The 9,698-nt window shown below is 44.4% G+C and overlaps 1 protein-coding gene across 3 annotated transcripts in view; it reads left to right on the top strand.

Annotated features, from left to right (window-relative positions):
- Window positions 1-9,698, top strand: part of LINGO1 (leucine rich repeat and Ig domain containing 1) — a 475,932-nt gene that overhangs the window by 131,453 nt on the left and 334,781 nt on the right. For all 3 annotated transcript variants that reach the window (XM_019504437.1, XM_019504434.1, XM_019504435.1), the window contains exon 2: window positions 6,566-6,608. The gene's annotated coding sequence lies outside the window, so the exon portion shown is untranslated. The remainder of the gene's footprint in view (window positions 1-6,565; window positions 6,609-9,698) is intronic.

The following is a 9,698-nucleotide window of genomic DNA, read 5'->3' as shown; positions in this document are numbered from 1 at the left end:
CTTACTGGGGTCGTTTGACCCCAGTACTCTTTCCTGCCATGGCAGGGGGTCGGACTAGATGATCTGCTCAGGTCCCTTCCGACCCTAGAAACTATGAAACTATGAAACTTTGTCTGCCTATGTCCTTAGACCAACATGGCTACAATCTACACCTTTGTATTGACCAGATATTTCTTACTAGATAAGCCTTCCTTGGCTGGCAATGATGTGAAGTATTGGCAAAGGGTTGAGAAGCATGGGGGCTCGGGCAGGGTGGTAAAGCAGCATATACAACAATGGGTATCTAGATGGCTTCCATCATTGAGGCATCCTTGGGTTCTCCTCCCTGCCTTCAAACAGAATGAAGAAACTACTCTGACTGAACACCACAAAGTCTCTTTAAGAAATGAAATTGCGGGGGGGAGGAGAAGGAATGAAAAAAACATTTTTTTCCTCAAGGGGAAGGGGTTTGCAGCATATTAGAAAATCTTTGTGTCCCCTTTTTTTCATCACAATGTGCCACCTTATCAAAGATGAAAATGTTTTGCGGGCATGGTTCCTGAGCAGTATTACAACTAAGCAGGGATGACCAGGGCAGCACAAAAATAACAGGTGTTACTGACTGGCTGTATCACCACCATCAGTAGCTGGGTGCTGTCACTGCTCCCTGTGCTGCAGCTGCCCAGGCTGCACAGCTTTCCTGTTAGGCTTCTGTTCCTGAGCCCCAGTCCTTAGGCAGAGGATGCTTTTCCACTTCAGCAGACTGCATTTAAGTCCCACTTGGGCTGAAAGTTTTTAAAGCCTTTTTGGAAGTCTTCATGCGGCATCTTGCTGCATTCCAGCATTTTGCTTTGCTCTTGCTAATAAGCTGGTGCTGTTCTTGGGGAGAGGCATCCTTCTCTTTATTCTCCCATTGTTGCTCACACTGTGATGGGCCTAAGCAAACAAAACCTGTTGCTCCTTTTGGTTGATTTAAAGTAACAGCTCTGAAGAGCTGGTGACAGAACGACCCAGTCTATCATCTTTACAGCCAGTCGTTTGAATATGCAATGCCCATTCCTGCTCCTATTTTCAGAGCCAATATCCGAACATGGAGAATACTTTATTGTCTAAGGAATACTTATGCAAACAAACACAATAGCTTAATAGGGAACACCTGGAGAAATCTCCAAAGAAAGTGCTGTAAATTCCACCTTCCTTTGTATTTATGGGAAGATTTTTCACTGGTATTTATAGTTTCCCAGACACGTTGTGGCTCTTTTGCATAGATTTGCATAGAGTGTTACATGAGTTGATGATGCATCGGAGATGGAGGCATTAATGGCATGCCCTCTGTTTCTACCAGATGGGTGCCAATGACAAGTCTTTGACAAATTCCTAACCTTCCTCCATTGTCCATAATTGTATACATGCCTCTGAAAGCACCTGTGCCAGGTTTCTCAGGAAGTGTTAATTGGCTGATGGTTAGTGATTGCTGAGTAATCAGAATAAATAGGCTGGACAATGGGAATGGTGGGAAAGTATTGTTTGACCATTGCATCTGATGGGGCACCCTGGGCTGGATTTGACATGGGAGTTGGGTTTTGCTAGCAGGGATAGGGAGCTGTCACTGGCAGGTCCCACTGGGGGAGTGGAATGCCAGGCTTAAGCAGTGATACCTAGCACTGTGTGCTGGTTTTATGGGATGCTTGTAAAATATTTGTTCCACATGAGTATCACCTCCTGGTGGCTGGCCATCTAGTACCTGTGCCTCAAGCAGCAGAGGCCCCTGTTCTGGGAGCTGAAGCAGCGGGGTTTTGTTCCCAGTCACCCAGAGTATGTGCAGCACAGCCATGGGCTGGCTTTTCAGTCGCACCGTGCTCTGGCTCTGTTTGGCAGTGTTGTAAGTCAGTAGATTTGGCAAAGGACAGCAATGTTATGCTGGTCTAGATCCAGTAAAGAAGGGCTAAATGCCTTCCGATGTTCTGCACCCAAACTGGAGAACCTCGCTAGCTAGTGAAATTCTAGTGGCGGTTTTAAATCCTTTTGCTAACTCAAGAATTTCAGTATTGATAGGAGAGTAGCACATCTGATAATGGCCCCATCCAGTATTTATGAAGTACTGATTTTTTGAAGCAAATTTTTTCTTTCCTGAAAACCATGTGGGTTTTCTTCTGTGGAAAGTTCCAGCTGGACAAGGCTGAAACCCTCTTTTTAGCCAAAAAGTCCACCAAAGTGTGAACGTCTCCCTTCAGTCCTACCCTAGAGTGGAGCTGCCTGTGGACACGTGTGGGGAACTGGCCTGTAGTCTTTTGATGGTGATACTGTTTTCTTTCAGGCTGACTGAACCCTGCAGTCACCGAACAGCCATGAGTTGACTGTTCAGCCTGGGCCACAAGCACTATGTTCCCGAGGCCCTGTGTTTTAATAATAGTCCCCTGAGCCATCACGCACTAGTGCCATCTCCTGGAATAAAACAGTTCCCCCTTGGCTACGTCACGCATCCCAGTTAGGCCTCAATATAGAGGACTGTGCTGCTTTGGGGGGAGAGCAGACTGGTCTGTCAGTTGTGCTGCCCACAGGTGGAGGTCTGCAGGTGTGCAGCCATGGAGTGTGATGGTGCATGGCATCTTCTACGACTTCACCTGTAGCATGGGGTTTTCACATGAACCCAGGTAGTGTCACATGAGCCTGAAGAAAGGGTATACAGCCAGCTTCCCTAGTTAGTCAGCTGCTTTGGCATCTTCCTGCTGTGCCTTCAACAAGGCCAGGCCTCAGGGGCTCTGCTTATTTTAGATTTCTCTGATACAATACATCTGGAAGAAACCTCCCTCCTGCCTGTAATACCGACTCCATTAAACAGCTTCTTGTTCTCATACCGCAGGGCTCCGAACTGATGAACAAAAGGAGCATTGGCAGCCACTTCCCTCAAAACACGTTCTCTCCGGAAATACATCTGTTCCCAAGTGACTGGCTGGCCAGCTCTGTAGAATAAGGAGAGAATATCGGGAAAGGGGAGGAGGGGGTTGGGAGCAGGGGCGTTGGGAAGATTGGTAGATGTATCCCCTGCCTCCCATATGCTTGCTGTGAAAGCGGCATTGGAAGCCAATGTTTAACCTCTGTTTAATTAAAGTAGCCGGAGAGAGAGGAAGAGGGAGAGAGCTATGCATGCAGAGCGTTGTGAATGGCTTCCTTTCATAGCCTGGAGGGGTGGGGGGGACAGGACTAAAAGGGCCCTGAATAGTTTTCCCCCTTTTAAATTTTTAAAGCTCCTTGCCCAGCGAGAGGGAAACCAGAGTTAATTATATTGAGTCTATCTCTTCCTCCTTGGTCTGAGATCAATCTTAACAAATTGTGCAGCTCCCAGTGTTTGCAAAAGGAAGGTGGGGGAAAGGAAAGGACCAGTTTTTGTTAGTGTGCTTACACTGCCACCTGGAAAGCTTTTGCTGCAGCCTCAGTGCTGCTTGTCCTCCTTGGCAATTTGCTGGGCAGGCATGGGGCATGAATCTTGAGAAAGTCTGGCAAGGATCCTGGAGAAGCAACGCTGCCTGGGTACCTGGTGTTATATTTGGAGTTCCTGAGCATTCACTGTGGGTTGCTGTTTCTCTAAGGGTAGGAGATTGACTCCAATAGAGTCTGTTCCCAGTGGTATCTATAGCCATGTGACCTATCAATGGGAAAAGAAACATGAAGCAGGGCAGTGTTCAGGGATTCATGATTTTTCCAGTTTATCCCTTGTAATGGGATGCCCCTGATCCCATTGCAAAGAAAGGGAAAGAGGTCTGGGCCTTTAAGACATCTGGGCTGCCCTGGCCAGAAGGGGCAGGACCTGAGGAATATATATAAGCCCAGCTCCTCCCAGAGCTGGGCAGACTGACCCTGGCAGGGGAAAGGAAAAGAGCTTTTGAGCAAAAAAGCTAGAATCTGCAGCCAGGGATGGTGAGTTGGCCTGGGGAGGGGCCAAAATTTGGGGAAAGCAATAAAGGGGGCCTGAGGAAAGGCCAGACCTGAAAGAAATGCAGCAGAGACAAACTGAGCCTGAAGGAAACTTGATAGTAGGAGACTGAGCAGAAATCCTCACTGAGGAGTCCTGCACTGACGTGCAGTCTCTTTTTCTACAGGGCTTGGGTCCCTCTGAGGAGCTTATTGAAACCCATTCCTTTATAACTACCTTCGCCTCCAAGGACCAGTGTTTCCTCCTGTTCTGCAGTGTGCTAGAGAGAGGTGCAATAAATAGTGGGCATTAGGGCTCAGAGTTAATATTAGTTTCTTTGGAAACCTCTCTATAGCCTATGGGTCTTTGTAGAACTGCCAGGAGTTTCCTTAAAGACTAAGATGTATAGGATGAATGCTTTGATACTATATTTCATCAAGACAGGCTTAGAGGACATAGGTGAACCAGTCATCAGCATTTTTGCTATTCTTCTTTCTACCCAAGCTGACCCTAGTGTTTGCACAGGGATAGGAGAATTGTGACACATCTACACGGTGATCAGTGAGGTGACTGCAACACAGGTAGACATTCCTGCAGTGGCTTGAATTCAGATAGCACAGGTAATGCTGAATGTGTGATAATGTGGAATTCAGTGCCAACTGTACAAACCCATCGGTACCCTGGGCACATACCTGGGTCCCTTGGTGCTCCAGAATTTTGTTCCAACTTGTCTCCGCTGCTGCTGTTCCCCATGTTAGTGAGATTAAAGCCAGTGGGGGTATGCCTTCCCTTCCTGCAATCACACTGATTATAGTGTAGCCATAACTTGTATGAAAAATGCCAGGGTGGAGAGAGCACAAGAACAAGAAAGAACAAAAGCAACCATCTCCATAAGGGAGCACAGCATGTCTCTGTAAGAATATGCTGCTTTGGCTGGTTCAGCAAAAGGGAGCAGATTTCCAGCAATCATGAAGTGTGCAGCACAAAGAAAAAAAGGTGGAAGGGGAGAGGGAGGGCAGAGGGGAGAGGTTGGGGGGGGAGGCCAAGCAGAAGTTATGCAGCTAATTCAGATAGATTCAAGCCAACTCCTCTGGCAACCTGGTAGCTATTTTCCTCAATAGTTAACTGTTCACGACATAGGCCTTGCATGCATGGTGCTGGTCCTTTACTTGTGAGCTTAGCCCATGGGCCTCTAGTCTGCCTTCTTGCAGTGATGCCTTTTTTTGTATTCTAAGCTTCAGAACAAACTCAAATTCTACACTTTGGAGAGACTCCATTTTTTTTGCAAGCAGCAGAAAACAGAAGCATTTGTAAATAGTGCCAGATTGCAAATGACAAATATTCTTCCTTATTTGTCTACAGTGCTTAGATGCTCTACTAATAATGTTTTTAAAAGTCCCATGGATACATATATACATTTCATATATATATGAAATGTTTGGGTGGTCAATGTTGCTGTTATGCACCAAAATCCTTGATTTAGATGTGTTCCTTTTTTTTATTTTCCTAAATCGCCCTCTTCCTCCTAGGGGGCTTTTTTTCTGCAATGGCAGGAGTTCAGGATTTCTCCTGCAACAGTAGAAGATGTTGCAGTTGCTTAAGGCATAGCATGGAGTGGGCTGGACTACATTGTTAGCCAACTCATCACCTGTCATAGGCAAAACAAGAAGCACTCAGTCAGTCCCCATGGTTCTTCACCTGCTCTGCACTGGAGCTGGCACTGCAGAATCCTAAGCCAAGTGGCTTTTAGGTGGTGGTGGGGGTGGGTTTCTTGAGCTACTTCTTGATTCTTAATATAGGATACACTTCTGTAATGGGATCAAGTAACCAGGATCCTTCAGTATGAGTAAGGGGACAGCCCAGGTTTGTTTCATCTCCAGGGCTCCATGTCTAACTAGCATCTGATTCTACTCTATTCATCATCAGGCTGTAGTAACAGGCAGGCAAAACCTGGTATTTGCCTGTGCGTAGCCTACAACAGAGTTCCCAGCTGCCCAGTTGGTGTGTGCCAATGGCTTACAATCTTTTCCATGCTGTGACCACATGTAGAAATAGCTAAAATAATTCAGGCGCTCCTCTCATCTAGACATTAATAGAGGATGGGTTACAATCCTCCTAGCACCTGAGCTTGGAACTCCTGCTGCTTGCTTGATGGATACCTGTCCAGTTCTGAGAGCCAGTGGTTGTGTTCACACAAGTGTGAAAAATTGGAAGCTGTGACTGAAAATATAGCTATTAGTATTTAAATCTAAATATATTCAGCTACATATGGGATCTTAACTGACTTTAATTATTAAGGAATGAATAGAAATCTATTGCTTATCTGTTACAGAGCATATCTACAGTAATTAAGTAATGACCGTTAATTCTTTCCTACTATTTTAATGTACTGCTTTTCCCTTTCTGGTTGTAGAATTCAATCTAAGAATCTAAGTGTGAATCTTATCTGCTTCATGCCGCATACATATAGTGCATTGCCAAAGTAGGGTTATTTCCATTACAGGTGAATGACTACAACAGTGCGATCAGTAGAGGTAGCCAAGGCGTGTAAGAATGGATCCTGCCCATTAAGGTGTGATTATAATTGAACTGACATTCCTGTGCCGCCCTTCTAGGATGCTTGTGGTCATGAATGATCTGCCTACTGAACTGTGTTTCTCTGTTCCTTTGTAGATCTCTTACCGAAGCAAAAAGCCCTTTCAGGATTTTGTCACTGGTAAGCGACACAATATTTCCTCCTCTCAGAACTACTAGTTTGTGTAGAAGCTTCTATTTTTGTTACTGTACATTGTTCTGCATCAGTATGTACATATGTGTTGGGGGGTACATGTACACATCTGTTACTGGCACTTAAGTCTACTGTTTCGGTGAGTCTATAAGAACCTTTTAGAAAGGTTATGAATGGCTGAAATAATTGAAAAACATTATTTAATGGATGCTGAATTACCTTTCTCTCTTTAGAGTAGCACTAGTGAACACTAAATGTTCTGATAAACTTGAGGGGCCTGACAGTTCACTCTGTGCTGGAGTAACTCTATCACAATCAAAAGACTTACACTAATGAAACTGAGCAAGCCCATTCATTGTATTGTTTGGGATGGACCAGCAATGGGCATTGTGGGCTACTGATGGGCTACTTCTTCTTTGAACCTCTGGGGTCAGGGATTTGGTTTGTCAGATAGAAATCAACAGCCACTAGCTCAAGAGTCTATTAAAGCAAAACAGAAGACTTACTTCTGATAGTTTCACCTTCCTTTGTATTTGAATCCAAGACTGGTGCAAGACTATTGACTTCGTTAGGGTCACCCCTGAATTACACCAACAGAATTCAGGGGTGCCTTTTAACAGATTAACTTTCTAAGGGGCATCCACTAGGTGGGTTTATAAACTAAAATGGGGGCATGTGCCGAGACTCAGCTCTGCCAAGGTTTCAGCCCCGACAGCATTTAAAATGAGTCGGCAAATGTAATTATTTCTGTTCTGTGGTGGGGTGGGGAGGGGGAATGGCCAATGGCAGAGTCAAATTTTATTGTTGCATTTCTGTAATCTTCAAAAGGAAACAGAATGGGCACCCTCCATTCTTCCTGGGTAAACTTTGATGGATGAAAACTGAAAACTTCAACTGAGAAATTGACATGATGATTTAAATAAAAGCAGGGATGCCTCAAAATCATTGTGGAGGCTCAGATATTCCTAAGGGCAGGATTCAGGAGACCTTTTGAAAGATCAGAAGGCAAAGTGATATGTAGGAATAGAGCAGCAATTCCCCTCAGGACCTTGCAAAGGAGCAAGGTTTAGATAAAGAACAAATGGAGCAGTTTGGTTCTGTAAGAAAATGTGAACAGTCAGAAAGGCAGGAGTCCTGGCTTTACCTGCATCAGGCAAGACAATGTTGTCATCTGTAACCTTTCCAGTGATGGGCTTGTTTCAAACCATCCCATAGCAGATGCTCTTCCACAGCTACCTAGTCATTTCACTTGTTTTCCTTTTGCCACACAGATGTGATGGCAAATTGCATGGGAAGTTTATTAAACCTGGTTATTTTCCTGTTAATTCTAGGATCCATCTAGTTCAGCCACAGAGACTCGGCTCTACCTCCAAATGGAGAATAAGAGGAAACAAAAGCACCCCTAGTACTAACACCCTGCTATACCTTGTATGAAAGGTTGAAGTCCTAAAATGTGATGCCCCAAACTAATTGGTTTCTAGAAAACACTGACAAGGAGGCAAATTAAATTTGAGGTGTGTTTTTTAACATACAGAAGTTCTTTAGAGTCAATAAAGTATCAGTGTTGGTTTTAATAGCCTTAGACAGTCATGATGAATTCTGGTTAACATCTAGGCTTATTTACCTTGCAGAGTAACTAAAGTAATGATGGCACAGAGCAAAAAGGAGTGTTTACATAGGGGAATGACTTCATTTAGAAGGGGAAAAAGATGAGAGAAAGTGCTACTAAATCACGTTGCTGTGTGTTCTGAATGAGCAGCAGACAAATCTTCACTTCCCAGGTGGGCACATAGAAGAGTGCACATATCCAGGTTACCCCTTTCTTGAATCTTGTGCAGTTGTCCCAGCATGTTAAAGGTTGTCCCTGGGGCACAATGCTCATAACCATTTCACTATGACAAGCTGAAAATTATCTTGGTGAAATATGAATGTAACATCTTTCAGAAATGAGGGAGCAGCTTTAGAGCTAGTGGCCATTTCATATGGCTCTTTTAAAGGCAGTGAAGATGCACCCAGTTGCGTTACCTGAGAATCTGATCAGGTTTTTTAAGTTTATTTATATTGTGACCTGTTAACATGAAAATTGCATCACGGAGAAGTTGGACAGAACAATGAAGTTCAGACAGGGCATGCATGCCGTTATTTATTGGGTGTCTGTCATAGCTTGGAAAAGGAAGCAGCTTTAATTCAGTGGGTCTTTGTATAGGGGCACACACAGACCCATCCTGGGCAAAATAAGTTACCCATAGAATCTGAGTAACCAGCTCTTTCTGTATGAAACTTCCTTTTAAGCTCTAGACTTATTCTATGGCTGATTGATTGAGGCAAGGGGTTAGTATTCAAGGTAACAAAATGGCTTTCATTGCTTTACTTAAACCCAAAAGAATATAACAGACCTTCACGTATAACAAGAGTGAGCATCTCACCCTTTATCTGCCTCATTCAAGTGAGATCTGCTGTCACCTTAAGGAGGTTTGCTTGAGCATATTTCTACAGACTCTTCATTACTCAGCCTCAATGATAGCAGTGATGGTTGGTGCCCCCAGGTAGACTGTCCTTTTAAGGCTGCTGGTATAGCTGTCTCATTCTGCTCAGAAGACACAATACGAGAGATGGGAAACCTGGTCTACGCTGAGTATGAGGCGACCAAAAAAGCTTAATGAAGGCAAGGCCTAGAACTATGGTTCCCCCAAACAAAGGACAGATGTTTATGGTGGCTTTAGTGCGCCTTTCTTAAATGCTGCAAGAAACAATATAAACTGAAACCTTGCAGTTAATTAGAGAGCTTTAGTAGTGCACAAGTACACAGGGGATCTTTTTATTGTCTTAGTGTTAAACCATCAGTGCAGTAAGGCAATGGTTTTGCTGTACATTGCTGCTTCGGCTATGCTTGGGCAATGGTGGTGGGATTTTTCACAGGCTACAGGTTGTGGGCAATAGATAAACTGGAGGTTCTCTTCATTAACAAATTGTTGCCTAACAAATCTTCCTCTTCCTGTTCTCCACCCACGGGTGGCTTTTGCTTTGCTGTGCTTCTTTCACTGCCACGCTCAAAAGTTTCATTTTCTTTAGGGGAGA

Source organism: Gavialis gangeticus, unplaced genomic scaffold, assembly GCF_001723915.1.
Source record: "Gavialis gangeticus isolate Ggan-Ray unplaced genomic scaffold, GavGan_comp1, whole genome shotgun sequence".
NCBI lineage: Eukaryota > Metazoa > Chordata > Crocodylia > Gavialidae > Gavialis > Gavialis gangeticus.
This window is presented reverse-complemented; position numbering and strand designations above follow the sequence as displayed.